The 21,344-nt window shown below is 46.0% G+C and overlaps 2 long non-coding RNA genes across 2 annotated transcripts; one reads left to right on the top strand and one right to left on the bottom strand.

The window, feature by feature from the left end:
- Positions 1 to 17,509: 17,509 nt before the first annotated feature.
- LOC114556122 (uncharacterized) lies at positions 17,510 to 18,020 on the bottom strand. Its single transcript, XR_003692636.1, has 2 exons — positions 17,767 to 18,020; positions 17,510 to 17,667 (listed from the first exon to the last, which is right to left on the bottom strand). It is a non-coding gene; the product is annotated as an uncharacterized LOC114556122 (long non-coding RNA).
- A 1,272-nt stretch (positions 18,021 to 19,292) lies between these two features.
- On the top strand, positions 19,293 to 20,469 carry LOC114556121 (uncharacterized). Its single transcript, XR_003692635.1, has 5 exons — positions 19,293 to 19,487; positions 19,732 to 19,800; positions 19,913 to 20,002; positions 20,097 to 20,216; positions 20,333 to 20,469. It is a non-coding gene; the product is annotated as an uncharacterized LOC114556121 (long non-coding RNA).
- Positions 20,470 to 21,344: the final 875 nt, after the last annotated feature.

Consider the following 21,344-nt stretch of genomic DNA (forward strand, 5'->3'; position numbering starts at 1 on the left):
TATTGTTAATGGGGGGGAGCATAAAACTAGTTCGCTAATCGGCTAAATGGTGTTAGCTGGCTTGGCCACAATGCGGATAAAATTCCAAGCGTACTGTTTAAAGCTGAACTTGTTACTTCAGGACTTGGAGAACAAAAAGTAACATTTTCAGGTCAGTGCGAAACTAGGCATTTACCAAAACTAAAAAAAGTTTGTACTGTCTGTGGCTTGTTGAAATTATTTGCATTTCTTTTTATAGTGACTCAAACTTAATTGATGTTCATAATGTGAATAATAGTTATCACAGGCTTATTTGCTTAATTTAAGGTGAGGTGAGTTATGATTTTGTTTTGTTTTTTTCTCCAGGGAATGACCACGATCCCATGGTTATAACAAATAAACTAATGGAAGTGTTTCCGAAGCTCCAACAAGGGGGAGGCTTTGAATTTCTAAAACTTGTAGGATCTACTCGCAGTCGAAATCTTGCATTGCTTCAGTGTCCCAGCACTGGATACACCCATGCCTATCTGAAAGATCCATCGACGATGATTGGACAGGCTACAATCTACATGAGTCCACTTCAACAGGATCTACCCTTAGATTGTGTACATAAATTTACAGAGACCTAGTTTAATACATAATCAAAACAAAGATTACTGGTGACTTTTAATCATTAATTAAAAGCCATTTGTTGTTGTTAGGAGAGCTCACGTCCTGCCTCTGGTTCAGTCATCCCCTGCATGCATGACCATCATTTCAATTGTGTTAACCTCAAGGACACCCATGCAGGAATCAGAAAGAGAACAAGAGGGAGGCCAAAGTGAAGAAAATGATAGTGAGACAGCCCTGGTCAGTGACAGTGTTCCAGTGAGGCCTGAAACATCAGCTGAGAGTGCAGTAGTACCGGCAGTGAATGTCAACGAGGAGTTGGATCGCAAAGAAACAGACAGTGGTTTGTGTCATCACAATAGTGTTTCTATAAGATTGTGTGTAACTGAAAAGTTAATAGAAAGATAACACCTGTAGGATATAATTAGATAAGATAATACAGTTACAGACAATTAATAACATGCAACTGGGTTTTTCTATTTTTCTAATATTTAGTTTTTGTTCAGAGTGCTGTTTTTATGTCAACTCAGCGTTGGGACAGGTTCTGAAGATGTTGGGTCTCACGTTTTGTCAGTGAAATAAACAAAATTTTCCTCCTGTTCTGTAGAGTGCGAGGATATCTGTATAGGTAAAATGCCAACTCACAAGATGTCTCTCTGGAATAGATAACTTTATTGTTTGTTTAGAATGGAAGCTTATTAAAGAACCCAAAGCTGCCAAAGTTTTCAAAGAGAATCTGCTAAGGGAACATGCAACTGAGAAACCACTTAGAATGAAGATGCTTGTTAAATGTTACCTAATCCTGACCTGACCTGTATTAGTCCGGCACTTTTTTTCCACTGTGTTATTATCAGTATTTTATTTCAGGTGATGTTGCTATCGGAGAGGGTGTGATGCGGTACTTTATGACAACAATCATATCCAAACTCCAGTTTGGATTCAGTCTAGATCTTGGTAAGTATCTTACTAATTTTTTGAAGGTTAATCCATCTATAAATTGCAGGAGCGCATGTCTCTCAAACAGTTAGTCCGATGGATTTCAAACTTGACAGGTGTCTTGCTATGGGCACGAGTAAGTGCAGTGCCAAGTTTGACGTTGTTTGGATAAACGCAAAAGATAGCGTATAAGTATTTGACCCCTGGCTGATTTGGATAAACAGTGAAATAGCAGAATCCCATATATAATTTCAAAAAAAACCATCATTGGCTTTTAAAATTGATAACCATCTGATGAGGAAAAACAAGTATTTGACCCCCTGCTGCTCTTGCCTTTAAGACACAGCCCCAATCCGAACCAATTATCCATTCTCACACTGTATAAAAGACACATCCAACATCACCACCATGCAACGCATGACTGAGCACCTGTTTGTAGAAAAGATCAACTGTCGGTGCAGTTATCAGAAATGGAAGAAGCTCTACACCACCAAGATCTTGCCTCGGGGGGTGTCCCTGATCATGCGAACAGTGAGGAATCATCCCAAAACCACACATGAATCAACAAGGCAGCTGGGACCACAGTTACAAAAACACACTACGCATGGATTGAAATCCTGCACGTTCTGGTGGTTGATGAACTCAGAAGAGGCCTGGAAGATATGTGCCAAAATGTTTAACTCAACTCGCGGAGGGCAAAGAACACCGTGGGTTTTGTGTCAGGTAAATCAGTAAGTCTGTAGTAGGGTATACAGGGGAGTTGCATTTGAAGTGGTTTGGGGTCCTTCTGTAAGTCATTTTGGAGTAGGCTACAATTTGGTTTAAGTGTATTCTACAAACCTTGCAGCAATACCACATCTGTGCTGGCCAGGTTTTTAATTTTTTTGTCCAGGGGGTTTTTTTTTCCTCATCAGATTTATCAATTTTAATAAATTCATATGATGTGATTTTCTGGAATTTTCTTTGGGATTCTGTCTTTCACTGTTAGTTTTTAAGAGGTTAATTGTTGTGACTTTATTCCCTGCTCTCTTGGTACTTTACAGGAGGAATGGGCCGAACACTGCTATTTGAGGGTGAACCTGACCATCTTGTTCAAGCAGCATCAGAGGCACTTGCATTTGAAGTGGTTTGAAAGCAACCTCTTCCGGGTTGCAGGAAGGATGTTGGCCCCACCTTTCTGCATGGGCGAACACTGCTATTTGTCCCCATGTCACATCAGGGACTAAGTCCTGCTGTAATTCATGTACTGTTCAATGGGGACTCTGAAATGGCAACTGTTGTTACAGAAAACTGTCCTGATCTGCACATCAGGAGCATCATAGAACTGGTATGTAACCTAAAAGAAACTTTGCCATGTAAAAAATATTGCTTGGGCAGATATAATAACTTGTATGGTCTTAATTCTAGCTTGAACATGAAGAACTTACACCGGAACAGAAGGACACAGTTTCAGATCTTTCCATGTCTTGGGATCTTCCGGCAGTCCCCAAAACAAATCGGAGATGGCTACATAACAAACTTCTACTCCATGCAGTGAGTGACAGAATTCATTGCTGTACTTGTTGAAATTATAGAATGTGTTGTGAACCCTGGCTTGTTATATTAACACGAGAGTTTAAGTACTAGAGTTTTATACAGTGGGGGAAATAAGTATTTGACCCCTTGCTGATTTTGCAGGTTTGCCCACTTACAAAGAATGCAAAAATCTACAATTTTAATCATATGTACATTCTAACAGTGAAAGACAGAATCCCAAAACAAATTCCAGAAAATCACATCATATGAATTTATTAAAATTGATAACCATCTGATGAGGAAAAACAAGTATTTGACCCCCTGGACAAACAGCAAGTATTCTGGCTCCTACAAGCCAGTTAGTCTTTCTTAAAGACACAGCCCCAATCCAAACCAATTATCTACATCAAATACACCTGCCTCACCTAGTTACCTGTATAAAAGACACCTGTCAACACCCAAACAACCAGCCTCCAACATCACCACCATGGGCAAGACCAAAGAGCTTTCTACGGACATCAGGGACAAGATTGTTGATCTGCACAAGGCTGGGATGGGCTACAAGAGAATCGGAAAGCAACTTGGAGAGAAAAGATCAACTGTCGGTGCAGTTATCAGGAAATGGAAGAAGCACCACACCACCGCCAACCTCCCTCGGTCTGGGCCTCCACACAAGATCTTGCCTCGTGGGGTGTCCCTGATCATGCGAACGGTGAGGAATCATCCCAAAACCACAAGGGGGGAACTGATAAATCAACTGAAGGCAGCTGGGACCACAGTTACAAAAGAAACGGTTGGTAACACACTACGCCGTCATGGATTGAAATCCTGCAGCGCACGCAAGGTCCCCCTGCTCAAGAAGAAACATGTACAGGCCCGCATGAAGTTCGCCATTCACCACCTGGACGACTCAGAAGAGGCCTGGAAGAAGGTGATGTGGTCAGATGAGACCAAAATAGAACTTTTTGGCCTCAACTCAACTCGTCGTGTTTGGAGGGCAAAGAACACCGAGTACAACCCAAAGAACACCATCCCCACCGTCAAGCATGGTGGTGGCAACATCATGCTTTGGGGGTGCTTTTCAGCCAAGGGGACGGGCCAACTCCATCGTATTGAGGGGAGGATGGACGGGGCCATGTATCGTGGAATTCTGGACCGACATCTCCTTCCCTCAGTGAGAGAGCTGAAGATGGGTCGAGGATGGGTGTTTCAGCACGACAACGACCCTAAGCACACCGCCAAAGCAACAAAAGAGTGGCTGAAGAAGAAGCACATCAAGGTTCTGGAGTGGCCTAGCCAGTCTCCAGACCTGAATCCGATTGAAAATCTTTGGAGGGAGCTTAAAATTCGAGTTGCCAGGCGACACCCTCGGAACCTGAATGATTTGGAGGCTGTCTGCAGGGAGGAGTGGGCCAACATCCCTGCCGAAATGTGCACAAACCTTGTCACCAACTATAAAAACCGTTTGACATCTGTGCTGGCCAATAATGGCTTTTCTACAAAATATTAACATGCTGTATGGTTATCAATTTTAATAAATTCATATGATGTGATTTTCTGGAATTTTCTTTGGGATTCTGTCTTTCACTGTTAGAATGTACATATGATTAAAATTGTAGATTTTTGCATTCTTTGTAAGTGGGCAAACCTGCAAAATCAGCAAGGGGTCAAATACTTATTTCCCCCACTGTATTTCTTCCATGGCAGTATAAGGGAAATGATAGGTTAGGGTAGGTTATTGCGTGAGAATTTTCTTCTGCTCTTTTGGCCGTAAGAATCCAGGTGTCAAGCCTGGGGATTCCGTGGTGATAACAACTTCAGGAGGAAGGATTGGCAGATAGACGGTGAAAGAGACCATCGCGAACGTTCCAGTGACACAGGGCAGTGAAAGGTTCCAGGGAGAGTCACCTGGATACACGCATCACTACAAAAGGTTCCGGAGGAGAGGAGGACAGGTTTTTTCTACAACCTGCAACAAGTGACGAGCAGATCTTCTGCTGAGTCACCTACGAGGGAAATCGATTCAGAAATCAGCCTGACAGACGGCGTTTCTATGCTATCTCTGAAATCAATCAGGGAAAACTGGAGTTTTTCTCACTGTTTGCAACACATTGAGAGCAGAGGAAAACGAGAAGTTTTTCCAAGGAGGAAAAACCAGAAGCTACATATTGGTATTGTAGCCTGCTGTTTAAAATCATTTCAGAAGACAGCAGTGATACTGATCTCTTCTCTGACAACCACAGCACATTCTCTGACAGTGACAGCAGAATACACTTCACGATTGAAGAGGACACACCACCTCTCTCTGAACACACACACACTCACTGCACATTCTTTTGAGGAACTGTTGACATTCCTCTGAGATAAACACACACACTTTCAGAGCAGCGTGCTCTGGCGCACACATGGAGCAGATGGACAGAAAGGACTGGAACAGGTACCCTTCAAGAAGAACGTTAGTTACGTTATGGTAACTTCAGATTCTATGAGTATAGGCGTAGCCCTCTAAGCCACGCTATGGGTTTATCCCTTCGCGCATGCGCAGTCGTGAAGATTTTCTTTCCCGCCCTTGCGTGCCGCACGGGCTTCAGCTACGTCCGCAATTACTGTATAAAAACAGGGCGGACCCGTTGCTCTGCTCCCATCATCAGCTTTTTCTTCAGCTAATGCAATAGGAGCAGGTGGCCCGAATCTTAGAGGGCTACGCCTATACTCATAGAATCTGAAGTTACCATAACGTAACTAACGTTCTATTTCGTATAGGCTTCGCCCTCTAAGCCACGCTATGGGTTAGGGCGAAGCTGATGTAGTCAATGCCACCTGCGACAGATCCCACAAGTGGAACATAGACTAACTGTTTTCCCTTACTGTCACTTTATGTGCCGCCGTGGCAACGACCTGTTAGCTGTCTGAAAGCCCAAGCCGAGAATACAGGCGTGCATGATTGATGAGGGAATACATGATTGATAATTATGGGGCGCCCGAGTTCCTCCCAGACACCCAGAGTAGGGGGGAGGGGAGGGGGCAGAAGAAAACATAAAGCGGCACATGTCGTGATTGTATAATAGTGACAAAAACATATACATATGTACATAATATATACAATTATGTATACGACGGGGCCTCATTAAATCGTTGTGAGAAGGGAGGACCGAGTGAGTCAGGGAGGGCTCAGACACATCCCGCAAATAGAAGCGGATGAAAGGGCATGGAGATGCCCAAGAGGCCGCAGCACAGATTTCGGCCACTGACATGCCTCTGAACAGGGCTGTCGATGTAGACAGAGCCCGTGTAGAATGTGCCCGAATGCCCTGGGGGGGCACCGCCCCCTCCGCGTTATAGGCCTGGGTGATAGCCTCGCACAGCCAGTGGGACAGGCGTTGTTTCGACAGGGCCGCCCCTTGGGAGTGTTCCCTGTAGTGAACAAACAGCTGCTGTGTCTGCCTTATGTCCGCCGTGCGTAAAACATACTGTGATAACGCACGCACCGGGCACAATCTGTGAGAGGCCTCCTCCGCGTCGTTGTTATGAGGCGGGGGGAAAAAACCCTGGAGGGAAAAAACTCTCGACCGAAAGGAATTTGTTAAACTTTTCGGTGTGAAGGAAGGGTTGGGCTGTAGGGTGGCTGCGCTCCCGTCCCCTCTGATTGAGAGACAGGACGGCAGGTTTCTGCCGTCGGGCCCCTTTCAAAAAACGTTTAACTAGGGGGTGCGCAAAAACCGTTCTCTCTCCATAGCCTTCGTGGCAAGATGAAATGGCCGCCGCGTAGGCTTTGACCGTGGATGGGGCCAAGTCGTTATCTACCAGTGTTTGGAGATAAGTCAGTACGACGGGCAGGGGGCACGATATGGGGTCTGACTCCTTCTCCGTGCACCAGCGCTGGAAAGCGGACCAACGCGCCATGTAAACGCTGTTGTAGAGGGAGCTCTCGCGCTCTGAATGGTGCGCACCACGGCAGGTGGCAAGCCTAACCTCTGCAAGCGTTCCCGCTCAGCAGCCAGCCCCACAGTCGCTGGGTTATCACCGGGGGGTGGGTTATCGCGCCGTCCAGCTGTGACAGGGCGTCCTCGTGCCAGTATGACAGGTCTGACTGCAGAGAGGGAGGGATAGTCAGCATCCGCCACTTGTGGCGTATGGGGTCGATGTGCTGACGAAGGAACCACCTCTGGATTTTCCTCATGTGGAGAAGCCCCAGGGGTACTACTATGTAGCCCGCGGACATCATGCCCAGAAGGCGCATGATAGACAGCGCTGACACCTTTGCGCGGGGCGTGGTGCGCGACAGGAGAGAAAGCAGCGCATCTTGCCTCGGTGTTGACAGCCTGGCCCTCATAACAATCGAGTTTAGCACTACGCCCAGATAAACTATCGATTGTGAGGGAACCAATCAATTTTCTGCCAGTTTATGGCGAAACCGAGTGTCTGCAGTTGCTGCAGGACTGACACGGTGTGTAGCGCCGCCCGTTTCCCGAGAGGGAGCCAGGATGAGCAAATCGTCCAGATAAAACAGGACTCTGACGCTTTTTTTTCCGCAACGGCTGAAGTGCCGTCTCCATGCACTTAAAAGTGCGAGGGGCCAGTGAGTAACCGAATGGCAGTCGGTTGTACTGAAAAGGAGCCCTTGGAAAAAGAAGCGCGGGAATTTCCTGTGTCTGGGGATGACTTGGATGTGAAAGTAAGCGTCTTTCAGATCCACGGATGTAAACCACTCCTGGTGGCGCACGCATTCCAACACATGTTTGGTAGTCAACATGTGGAATGGACGTACCATGACGCACCGGTTGAACTGGGACAGGTCGAGGATGGGACGAAACCCGCCTGACTTTTTGCCGTGAGAAAGTATCGGGAGTAAAAGCCCTCGTTCTCCTCCCCCGAGGAACTCGGGAAATTGCTCCTTTGACAGCAGTTCCCGTAATTCTGACGTCATGGCGTCTGATTCCGCCTGGGACGACACAGTTGTCTCCAACACGCCCGCAAAGCGAGGCGGGGGGGAGGCGAACTGGAGTGTGTAGCCCCGTGATATCAGTTTTGACACCCACGAGTCCATGTGTGTCAGTCTGATCCATGCTGCGCTGTGCTCTGAGAGCGGGCGCGCGCATGTCTGTGTGTTGTTCACAGACATAGCTAGCAGGAAGCGCAGAGCCCGTCCCGCCGCTGGGTGAGACGTGGGTAGAACGTGTCGCCCAGCCCATGGTAGGGCCCTGTAGAAAGGGTGGCGGGTCATAGTCGTCCTCATCCCGCTGGCATAGCCAGGGGGAGGAGGAGAACTGAGCAGCGCTAAGAGTAGCGGCATGGTGTCTGCTCCCGCTGTCTGCATAGTGAGAGAGCGGTGCAGCTCCGTGAGCAGCGGTGACCTGGTGTGTGCTTGTGCTTGTGCTTGTGTGGGGAACATCTGTCATATTATCAGCATAATGTTCAGTGGGAACAAGGGCTGCTAGGTTGAGGGGAAACTGCTCTTTAGAAAGACTTGAGTGGCCCTTAAAAGGGCCGTTGTGTTTCCGATTCTCAACCGTGGAGGGACAGACGTTCCCCGCGCCCCGTCATTGCCACCGTCGCCGCTGCTTGGTGGGTGGCTCCGGAGACCAGGTGGGGGCCGCCTTCATGATCCGTCGACCCCGTGAAGCCTGCCGGTCGGGGCCCGGCTGTCGCTGCGGTGGGGCAGGCGGAGGGGCGGAGATCGGAGCCTGGGAGGTAGCAGCCGCAGCAGAGGCTGTGGGGCGTTTCCTCTTATGGCGGCTGGTGGAGCGGTGGCGCTGTTGTTGAGGTGCCGCCTTCCAGGAGCCAAGCCGCCGTAGCCGCTCCGTCTCTTCGGCTGCCTGGTGGAGGTGGGATGTGGCTGTCTATAGAAGAGGTCCGAATAGTCCATTGGGAGCTATGGGACCGTACAGAAGCTCGCGCCTGACCTCCGTGGGTAACTGTGACATGTGGAGCCAGATATTTCGCTGGGCCACAGTCTGCCACGCCTGAATCCTCGACAACGCCACCGTGGTCGCCGTGCTGAGGGTGAGGATGGCGGTCATAGCCTTGCCGATCTCCGTAGCTAGCTCCGGAGGAAGCGCCTCCGGGTTGGTGGCCATGGCGGAGACAGCGGAGGCTAGCAAGGCTATGTTGTTTTGCGCCGCTAAGCCCTGGGCCGCACACTGGTGAGACCGGTCAGTGACTTGGACGCAAACCTGGTCCTGGGGGGACGGGGGGGTCGGCTTCCGGTTACCGAAGAAGGTAGCCTTCGGAAGCAGGATCGACGCCAGGCTCTGCTCCAGAGGGGGGACCGAAGGAAAGCCTGCCTCTGTGTCGCCATGAACCGTGAACGGGGCATAGCGCGAGACTGGCGCCCTCAGTTTCCCTGGCTGAGAGAGAGCCTCCTCCACGAACGGCCGAAGCTCCGTGAAGCGCGGCCAGAGTGGGGCCCGTTTGGACGGCGGCTCCTGAGAGTAGATGTCACCACTCAGGAGGCCGCGAGAGGGGGCTGGAGGCTCCGCTGGGAGCGCTATGCCCCTCTGGTCCACCGCCCTTTTTATGATCTCCGGCAGGTCCATAAAAAGAGCCTTGGTGGTGGAGGGTGGAGCCACCTGCGGCAGAGGGGAAGACCGCTGAGGCGGTGCCCCTGGCCGTTCTGGAGACGGGGAGAGCCGTAGCGGAAAGGCATCGATCCCTGTCTCCAGATCCAGTCCTCCCAGTGGGGAGGAAGGAAACCCGGTGAGAGAGTCGTCGTTCGGGGGAGACGAGTCATCGGACTCGTGCCCGTCGAAGACGCCCTCTTCCAGCGGTTCCAGGGCGTCGACGCTGTCGCGTCGGTCCGCCCAGCTGCCGTCCCCCTCTCCGTCGACCTCAAAGGCCAGAAAAGCGTCCGCCCGCCGTTGAAGCTCTTTAGAAGGCAGGCGGGCGCAGAACGGGCAGGAGGCGTCGGAGGTGAGAGCCTTGCCGGCATGAGAGGCGCCGAGGCAGGTCTCGCAGCGGGGGTGGAGGTCCGGCGAGAAGATGTAGCCGGCCTCGCAGGAGGGGCAGAGGCGGACTCCGCTGGAGCTGGTAGATTTCATTACCTTCTTCATAACTGCTCTTGCTTGAAGAAAAAGTGGGAGCAGAGCAACGGGTCCGCCCTGTTTTTATACAGTAATTGCGGTTGTAGCTGAAGCCCGTGCGGCACGCAAGGGCGGGAAAGAAAATCTTCACGACTGCGCATGCGCGAAGGGATAAACCCATAGCGTGGCTTAGAGTGCGAAGCCTATACGAAATAGAACATGGGGGGTTTTCCACATTTGTAGTGTGATTATTATGATTTTCTATTGCATTTATGGTTTTTGCATTTTATTTTTGATGAAGGAAAGTATGATAAATCAGGTTTAACCATTCCTCCCAACATTTACATACACCAACACACTAGGGTGACTGGAGGAAAAGACGGGTGATGCGTTCACTACTTTCCATATCAATGAGAAAATGGTGGTTGGAAGTACTAGTACAGAGCTAATATTACTCACGTCCACTCGTATGTTCCAACAACAGGCATTAAGGATGGTTGGTATACGAATGCTACTAAATTGGAGTACTTGGGGTTTAACCATGGGTTGTCAATGGACATATGTATGGGTAGATATGAAATTAGTAAATGTTCACACTTCACACCAGGTTATTTTAATGTTTAAATACATAACACATTCTTTACACAAATTATAAGGCAGTAGTCTGATGTGACATTAACCAGTGACATTTATGTCCAGGGTTTTTAGCAGATTATGTTTGGTCTTCAGATTTGTTTTGTTTTCCTAATCAAGAAAAAGAGTTCTTCATTCTTATGGTAAATATGATTGAGCCTTCTGACGTATTCCGTCTTTCTGAATATGATAATAATGTTTGGACACCGTCTCTGAGACTGTGGGAGATTGATTCATTTTGCTTTATTCTTTGCTATTGCTATTCTATGCTTGCTACTATTTAAAAGAGTTTTTTTTTTGCACCTTTCCATTTAACATGTAAGAAACAGACAAAAGTAAAATTTATTTTTGTGATTATTTTGTAATCAAAAGGGTGAACTGTGGTGGCAAATTTTATTTTAACCATTTGTTTAATGATATTGACCATTTGTTTAAAGATTGTTTTAAACCTCCACATAATCCTGTTCCTTCCTGTAGACTTAAAGGCACCAGTGAGAGAGCTGGCCTTGTAGACTGTGAGCAATAGCATAAGTTATTTTCGCTAAAGAAATTGCAGCTCCTCATTTGTTTATTTCTTGCAGATAAAGTGAAGAAGGCTATAACACTGTGTGAACCGTATCTCTTTCTGTCTCCTGAGATAAGCAGGTGTTTAGTCTAATGTAGGAGACACAGAAGCAGAAAGGAAGGTTGTAAAATCATCTGACTGTCTATGGTATTTTTTAGAAAAGTGGCAGCATGCTAAAGATATTTGAAGAGGGGTGGCTTAACGAGAGTTTCTTCACTATAAGATGTTTTGATTTTTAGGTTTCTAGTTAGGAAAGACATTTTCAGTTGTGCTGCGTGTACCTTTGAAACTGTGTTTTCTCCATTTGCAAATGTGAATAAATACTTAAAGACCAAACTTTGGTTTAATTCTCAAACAGTCGTTATTCGTTTTCATTTGATCATTGATATTTCTAAACGCTGCTGCTTCATAGGAAAACTTCCACCACACTAGCATCTAATGACTAGCAAGCACTTTCTTACCGCTGCTGCCGTACAGTATTTTACTTGAACATGCGCTGCAGAAGCAAGCACCCGGCTCCCTCAATTTGAGACACCAAATGCTAAACGGCTTCCCGTCTCCACCCTTTTCCTCTTGTCCTCTATTCATGCCCAGCGCCATTTGTTTTAACTACTTTGTCAACTAAAGCTGTATCTACATGCTCCAAGTTTGATAAACTTTGCCTCAATTTTTTTTTTGCCGCGTTACCATGGAGACCACACTGGCACCGCACTCTGACATTTTGGCAAAGAAACGCCCTACTTTGCATCTGATTGGCTAGAACTCGTTTCATTGGTTGGTGGAAGTCTCTTTCCCACCTACGAGAGATATTTGGTATATAACATGAGACAGAGGAACCAAGAAGAGAGTAAAATGATGCTAGAAAATGTTTTCCGTTTTGACGCTCTAAAATAAATCTCTCTATTTCACTGTAATGGTGTAGACACATATAGCCGACGGGCGACCGTTGACAGAAAACCCCGTCGATATGATCAGTCGCGTCCCTGAGGTCCAAAAAACTGCCACAGAACAGACCAAAAAGACAAGAGGAGACGAGACATAATACATCTCTATAACAGCAGTAACGTAATGTCGCCCAAGAAATGAAAACCGGCAGCTGATTGGACGAACACGTCACATGGGTTTGTTTTCTCCGGAAATTCAGACCTGGACTGTCATGGCAGCCTTTCAGAATACATTCTCATATTGTACTAAAATAGTTCACTGAAACATGTTTCTGAAAACATTTTAAGCGAGAAATAGGCCATGCAGTTGCTGAATCTGTCTTCATTTCAGATCAACAAAGGTTAGTTTAAAAGATTATCATCAGATTTTGAGAGACTCATTCCGCTCGTCATTTCCGGGTGAGCCCCGACGGCCCTGCCGCCGACCGAACATGTCAGGTCGGCCAAAATGAACGCCCCCCAGACGGACGACGGCACGGGACACACCAAACAGATTTGAGTCACTGACCTCGCCAGATTGTCCCACGGCCGATAATCGGCTTGATGTGTCCCGGCCCTAAGGGATGTTGGTAGGGAGGGAGGGTATCTGTGAAAACCCAAAGTGCCTAATCTGTAGGTACCCAAAGAAATGATGCTTGGGGGTATTACATGTTTCCTGCAGCTGCTGAAAGAATAGTAATATATAAATATCCCTAATAGATCACCAATTACATGGATGAGCTTAACAACTGCAGGAATCTCAGGATTTTATCTTATGGGAGACAGTAAAGATTTCACATTTTTCCTACCCAGGTATTTAGATATATCATGCCATATGCTGATAATGTTGTTCAGGATAGGATTATGCTTTACCTCTGGATTTATCTTCTTTGCCTCACAGGTAATTAAGCTCCATAGTGAATGAGGGTAGCAGGCCCAGGAATCAATACAGGTCTCTCTCTTAAGGTATGTATGTAATCACTGCCAAAAGTGTCAGTGCGTGACAGGCGCAATTGTAAAATAACATATTGGGCATAGAAATGACACCCATATCTGTAGGTTATTGCAATACCTTAACCCTCTGTCTAGGTTTTTTGCCTTGCCAGATACATTTAGAAAATGCATTCTCCAAGTCTAAGTTGATTTTCCTTGATAGATAAAGAGGGAGCATTTGCAGGGGGTATAAAAGTCGAGGGAGGACATTCATCTTAATGTTTCCCTTTAATGAGACTGATTCAGCCAAACAGGGAGAGGGTCAAGTTCTGCCACCGCTATAGGGCTTTTTTTACTGATATACAGATTTGGGCAAAATTTTATTTCTGCAGATCTCCCAGATGCGATGACTGGAAAAAATTGTTGTTGTTATTTTGAGGGGACTGCACATTTACACTGTTATACAAGCTGTAAACTTAATACTCCGGAAAGTTTAGTGCACCACCTGCCGGTCCCCCCACGGCCCTCCGGAGGCGATTGATATTAGAATGGTGGCCTGCTGTTGGCCAGGCTGTCCGACGGACTGCAACTTCACTGGTGTCAGGATGGGTGGTTGGTGAAACTGCGTTTGCAGTGCTGGGAGCCCCAACAAGGTCCAAAACCGGGGACACTGGGTTGGTTTGAGTTTGTACTACCAAAGTAGGCTCCTGCCTGAGAACCAGCAGATCACACTTGGCACCTCTCGTAGGCCCGACACCATTGTGCGACCGCAGAGGACATACCCGGCCAGTAACATCGCTGTCACAAAAGCTCTAATGTTCTTTCCACACCCTGATGACCATGGTCTTGGTGAACCTTGGTCAACACCTATTCCCTTAAGGAAGCTAGCAAGATTAGCTGGGACACCGCCTCAAGGCCATCAGGGCGGAAGGCCTGGCGATACAAGACCCCGTACCTTTCCATCAACCGGTCCCATTGGTGGAGCAATGCCAAGGCAGGCTGTGACACTGCCTTTCGCTCCTCACCATTGGGACGATTCCCTTTCCGCCAGAAGACCAGAGCCTCTTTAATGACCGGAACTGCCTGTTGCAAAACACCAAGATCTGAAGGTGTATATTCTGGCAAGGCAACAATAGCAGATAAAACTGCTTCAACTTTGTTCACTTGGGCATGCTGTAAGGAATCTGGGAGTAATGTACCTGGGACCACAGCCTCTAGATCCTGTATGCCGGGTGGGTGTTGACGCGACAGAGCATCTGCATTTCCATTACTCCTCCCTGATTGATATTTGATTTCAAAATCGAAGGAGGCCAGCTGTTGTTCGGTAGCACCAAGCTTCACCGAGGACAAGTGGCTTGTTGTCTGTGAAGACAACACATTTGTGGCCCAGTAGGTACTCCCTAAACTTCTCGGTCATATCCCACTTGAGTGCCAAAAACTCCAGCTTTATGGAGCTGTAGTTTTGCATGTTGTGCTTAGTGGGCCTCAGACCACTAAGCCGATCCGGCAGGGGGAGAGTTCTAAGCCTGAAAAAGCTAACTCTCCTTATGACCTGTCTCTCTTAGTTACGCTGTTATAGTTACGCTGTTATAGTTCTAGACTGCCGGGGGACTTCCTTCCTTCCTTTGACACACTGAGCTGCTCTCTCCTCTCCCTTTCTATTACTATTACTATTTGTGTGTATCCCGTCCCAGAAATGCTTGTTACTAATCCTAGCTTCTGGGGAGTTTACTCCCCGGAGTCCTTATGTTTTTTCCCCCAGCGTATTTCCTTGGAGAACGTTGGCACCAAGATCCTGGTTCCAGCTGTCGCCGTGGTCCTGCTGCACTCCCTGCTGAGCTCAGCGGTGCCCTGCAATGTCATGCTGCTTCCTGCTGAACCCTGCAACTTCCCGCTACATCCAGTCACTGTTAATGTGACTATTATTGCCACTGTTCATCACACCCCCAACCGGCCCGTCAGACACCGCCTACCAAGAGCCTGGGTCTGTCCGAGGTTTCTTCCCAAGAGGGAGTTTTTCCTCGCCACTGTCGCACTGCTTGCTCTTGAGGGAATTACTGTAATTGTTGGAATTGTTGGGGCTTTGTAAATTATAGAGTGTGGTCTAGACCTACTCTATCTGTAAAGTGTCTCGAGATAACCTATGTTATGATTTGATACTATAAATAAAATTGAATTGAATTGAATTAGACCTCGGCTGGCATAAGCCACTGGTCTAACCTTGCCTGACTGCTCCTGGGAGAGCACTGCCCCAAGTCCCCCATAGCTTGCATCAACTTCAAGAATGAATGGCAAAGAGAAGTCGGCATAAGCAAGCACAGGTGCCGTAACGAGTTTGATCTTAAGTGCCTCAAAATTACACTGGCACTGCTCGGTCCAATGTCCCCTCATAGACAGCTCTGCTCTTCAACTTTGTGCCTCCCAGTTCAGCTACCAGCCTATGCAGCAGGGCCGCCAACTTGGCGAACCCCTCCTCAAAGCAGCGATAGTAACTGGCAAAACCAAGGAACGACCGCAGCTCCGGGATGGTGGTAGGTGGCGGCCAGTTCGCTACTACCTGCACCTTACTGGGATCTGTAGAGACGCCTTTGTCCGAAATGACACACTGCATGAAAAGTGGGATTTTCGTCAGTATGCGGCACTGTAGATTGTCGTGGAACTTCAGGTTTACGTTTGTACACGGCAATTTACAGGCAACACCGAAAACTGCCGTGAATTGTCGGAAATTGACGTGGGCCTTGCTTGGCAGTTGTCCCCCCATGACGCCCCCCCTCTAATTCTAGGGGAGGCTTTAACATGTAAATGACAACGCTGTGAGCTATACAAATGCAAATCAGGGTAGCAGCAGGGGGAGTTTTACCCCAGGTGACATTTTTCTAAAAGGTATTAACTTAATTTTAAGAAAATCTCTTAAAATAGATCAGACTCAGTATAGCCTAATTGTAGACTCTTCAATTTTAGCTTGAATTGATTTATTTAATGAAAGTATGCTAGATTAATTACTGTGTATGTCATTAGTAATGACTAATGTTATGTAAAAAAGATACACAAAATCATTTATTTCAACAATTAGTTTTAATCAGGCTTTGCCACAAAGGTAAAATGTGCATTCCATGATTCATTCACAGTCTCCTAGAGCTTAACCACTGTGCCATAGTGGCATGACTACAGTGGCCTTTCTTTGGTTTTGCTCATCCAACATTGTCTGGTGGAATGGAGACAGAGGCACCACTGTACAGTTTTTTTAAGAACTGTCTTTCTGCTGACACCAGAACACTGTGCTTCACATAAAGCATATCAGCTTTGTCATTGCATGACAAAGTCCTAACCATTTGTCTTCTTAAAATACTGGCAAATTCAGCACCATATTCACATGTCCATGGCATATGAAGCTGTTGGCTCTGCTGAAATGGCCTCATAATCTAGACTTCAATTGTCCTATTGTTATTACAGTTTTTTTGGATTGCTTAAGCACGATTTTCAAAACAGGCCCATGTTTTCAAAACACTACACAATTAGCACAACCACACACCCAATTAGCAAAACACTACATATCCTTTGCATAATTAAACACTCTTGTAAAAACTATACACTTGTTTAAAAACCACACTTTGTTACCATATGAAACACACACATTTCACATATACTCCGTTTGGACAAGTTACACTCTTCTGTGATAAACCTAAAACACTTTTAGCATTTCTACTTCCCTATGATTAGAGTAGGCTACCATCAACAAGGTACAAATATAATGTAAATTCACTAAACACTATACAAGACCAATGTTGCAGACTGAAGAAACTCATTTATTTCTCAACACGCCCAAAATGTTGACATGGAGATTCATAATACTGTAACAAAACGTCACTTTATGTATTGTAAGTTTACTGTAAAAGAAACAAACTAGACATTGTCTCTTCGCCTAGCTGGATCTGGCCAGAGAATTTCATCAACATCGCAGGCAATGTTGTCATTAGCAAGACACCTTGGAAAGAAACTTCTTGAATGACGAATCCATCCTTGCATTGCTGCTACCTCCATCTGGTCACAGGCCTCCTCCATGGCTTGGATGAGGGCTACCTCAGCCTGGAGACGGAGATCATATACTTTCCATTGCCATGCCAAGAAAAATTCTTCTATAGGGTTGAGGAATGGAGAGTATGGTGGAAGATATAGGACGGTGAAATGTGGATGTTGCTGAAACCAGTTCTGAACCAGAGCAGAGCGATGGAAAGACACATTGACCCAGACAACAATGTATTTCATATGATCGATTTGATGCGGTTATGTTGTGCAATTGGTCCTGGCTGCACAGAGTGTTACATTACCCCCACATTGCCCTGGGACATCGACTGTTAGGCTGGGCTGTCTGGATTCAAGCGCAGACACGGAAAAAGGTCAGAACAGGTATTGAGGTTTATTGAACACAAAAAATGAGTGATGCAGGTGCTGGATATCCCCTGGGGCTGAGAGCGGGCAGACAGGTGAGAATCAGGTTTGAGAGAAGAACAAGGCTCAGACAGGCAGACTGGGCTTCCAGGGCTGTAGTGGGAATCTGGACACAAAACACAAAAAGTCAAAACAATGCTTGAAACAGGTATACAAAAGAAAAGCAGTCTTTGAAAACACTGAGGCTGGCTGTAGCGAGTGTTACCACTTGGGTGAACGGACGATCGGGCAGAGACTGGTTGGAAGGCTGGGGTTTTAAAACAGGAGAGGTGATTGCTGGATGTGAATCAGGTGAACAGGAAGCCACAGGTGTCTTGACGAGGAGGGAGAGAGCCAGGAGCGCCACACCCACTCAGCACATGACAGACAAAAAACAAGGGAGAGGGGAGAGGGAAAACAGACAGCACCATGACAATCGACTATAGCCCTGTGGCCAATGATGTTTCTTCCCATCCTTTGTGTTCTCGTCAGGTTGAACCCAGCCTCATCTACGTAAATGAACTCATGCTGGATCTCCTCTCCATCCATTCGTAAAACTCTCTGAAGAACAGTGTCAGGCAAAACCGTGTAGTTCAGTGTAGATGTAGTATGCATATTACAGTACAGTAAAAGATTATGAGACAGTATGCAAGATCACACTGCTAAAGTGAATACATACCTCTGCATAATCATGCCGCAGTCGTTTCACCCTGTCGGAATTGCGCTCGAAAGGCACTCAATAAATTTGCTTCATTTGAATATGGTTTTTTTTGAGGATGCGTGCCAGTGTTGATGTTGAGACCTGATGGATATCGTTGAAACTGGCGTGGTTATTGACAATGTTAGTTTGGAGCTGATTGAGTGTTATAGCATTGTTGGCCAAAACCATGTTTACTATCTCCCTCTCTTGCTGTTCTGTGAACATAGGAGGCCTTCCCTCTTGTCGTTTCTGAACCTCAATCCTATGTAGAAAAACAAAAAAAACAGTATACAATAGTACAGTAATTTCACAGGAAAAGGTAACAGAAGTGCTGATAGTGCATAGAATACAGTACTGTAAGCAGTTACTGAAACCGTGCAGATGTGTTTGATATGATGATATTTTTACAATACCTATTTTCCAGTCGAAATGTTCTTATCACACTTGCCACTGTGTATCGGCTTAGATTTGGCTGTACTCACAGTCCAGCCTCCCTCAGCATCAGGCCATGGTTGACAACGTGGTCAACCAGTGTTGCGCGGATCTCATTTGTCAGATTCGGTCCTTTTTGAACCTGTTTGCACACCTGATGACTGTGTTGAACCAATTGGTTGGAAGGTGCGGTAATTTGACAGTCAGTGCTTTGGTATTCTATATATATATAAGTGACTTCATGATAGATTTTTGTGTGTAATGTATGTTAAGTGTATTTAGTGTTTTGCAAATCACTTTGTGTAGAGTTTTGTAACAAGTGTGAGGTTGACAATGTGCTTATAGTTGTGCAAATATGGGCTGATGTTTTGCTTCTTGAGTGTAAGGTTTTGCTAATAGTGTACTACTTTTAATTTTAGTGTGTAAGCAATCCAAAAAAACTGTAAGCTTTCCCAGTATTCCATTAAATCTCACTGTAATTCACCTCCACACCAGTGTGTGCGCTGTTCGCGCCCTGCTGGTTAATCTGCCCCTCTTTGTCTTTCTCTATCACTCTGCCCCGCCCCCTACCCCCGCCCTCACTGCTTCCATTTGAAAAATAGCAGCGGGACTCAGGAGATGAGTCCGAGAGTTAGAGCAAAAACTTCTGAAATATGGGAATATTTCAGGCCAAATGGTAAAAGAGTTGTCTGTACACTCTGTCAAACGTCACTTGGAAACACACAGGAGTTGTTTAAGATGTTTGGCGCGTTTTTCTCTCCTCCATGTCACCTCCGGGGCTCCAAAGATGCGCTCACAGAAAAGAAAAAGACAACGTAAGTATATGATTATTAATGAAACGGCGAGCTAGTCTGCACTGTTTATTCTTGAGAAGTACAATGACTGTGTTTGGATGTTAAACAGGCTACTTAGACTTGGCAGTAATGTTTTAAACCCCACCAAGTTTAAACGCGAGCAGCACAGAGCTGTGTGTCTGGCTGCTTTCAGCGCCATTCATTACAGAGCTAAGCGGGTGAGTTGTTTTATAAAAGTGTATTTTTCTTGTCTCGTAATTTACAGGAAGCAGTACGCTGTCTTCACAACTCGGAGATAAACTGTAGCTATAGGCGCAAAGAAACCGGAGCAAGGGTAAGATTTAAAGAATATGCTTTCATTGAATGAACTTCATTAATTCTTCTGTATAAGGACATAGATACGTTAATAGATACCGATTTTAACCGTACTTTCTTTTTTTTTACAGACTAACCTCGCCTCATAACGAGGCTGTGACCTATATTTGCTCGGAGCTGTCTGCAAGTCCAGATTTACGTTGATAATGACGCCATTGTGTGTAGGTACTTTAACTGTTTTATCTGGATCCTTGTTTATTTTTACTGTGACTTATGTTCTTTTATTCATACCACTCTCATATAATTGTTTTCCAGCTGCCTATAAGACATACTACGAGACAGCACGCAGGAGCTTCAGGTAGAAACAACCAGATGTGGCATCGCGGGCAGAAGCTGTGAAGAGCTCAGCCCGGAGTGGGTCAAGAAGAAAAGAGGGTAAGATTAGATCCGTTTGGTTAATGTGAATATTTTTCAGGTGCATTCATAGATGTGTTGTGTCCATAAGCAGTATATCACACAGTACTGATTGTCTTTATTGATTGATCACATAGACATACAGGACAACGCACCACAGAGGTCTGCTAAATGGACCGAATTCTGCCGGTTACCTACAGCTCCGAGCCGGCCGCGGGTTAGATGTGGACGGTGCTGCTTCTCGTGAGCGTGGGATATTTGTTGTGTGTGCTGTGTCTCCAATGCTTTGTACACAGTTTTTTTTCTGATTGCATTTGTGTTTTGTGTCAATAAAGCTCTATCTTTGAATAAACCGCACGTTCCTGGCAAATCATTGTAACTATGATAATCATGACATGAATATACAACATAGCATATATGAAATAAATGTGTGTGTGTGTGTATATATATATATATATATATATATATATATATATATATATTTTTTTTTATATATATATATATATATATATATATATATATATTTTTTTTTTTTTTTTTTTTTTTATAATAATGGCCCAGGTTGACCAATAGCCTAACCCGTGACAGACCTGTCAACCAATCACGAGAGATTTTTCTTTACTTAAAAGTAGTGGTTTCATCCAATAGTGAGTGAGGAAATTCCAGCCAGGCCAAACGTTCTCTGGCCAGGCGCCTATTCATATTCTAATTAGATCCATTAACACCTCCGCGGGGGCTCTCCACATACGTCATGGTTTGTTTCCGACAATATGTGGCACAGACGAACGTGACGTTCACAGCCTGTAAATTGTCGATAACTGCCGAAAATTAGGGGGATTTACGGGCGTTTACAGGCATTTACGGGGACGGAAATCCCACTTTTCATGCAGTGACATGGCCCATGTAGCGCACTTCCTGTTGGAAAAACGCACATTAGCTAAGCTTTGCCTATAGGCCTTGCTGCTAAAGCCTCCCCAGCACTACATCCAACCTCTCTAGAGACTGTTCGACCGAGGAAGAGAAAACCACAATGTCAAGATACAAAAGCAACGACTGGCACTGCTGGTCACCAAATATGCATTGCATCTAGGGCTGAAACGATTCCTTGAATAATTCGATTACAAAAAATCCTCGATGCAAAAGGACTTG

The sequence above is a fragment of the Perca flavescens genome, chromosome 5 (assembly GCF_004354835.1).
Source record: "Perca flavescens isolate YP-PL-M2 chromosome 5, PFLA_1.0, whole genome shotgun sequence".
Taxonomy (NCBI): Eukaryota; Metazoa; Chordata; class Actinopteri; order Perciformes; family Percidae; genus Perca; species Perca flavescens.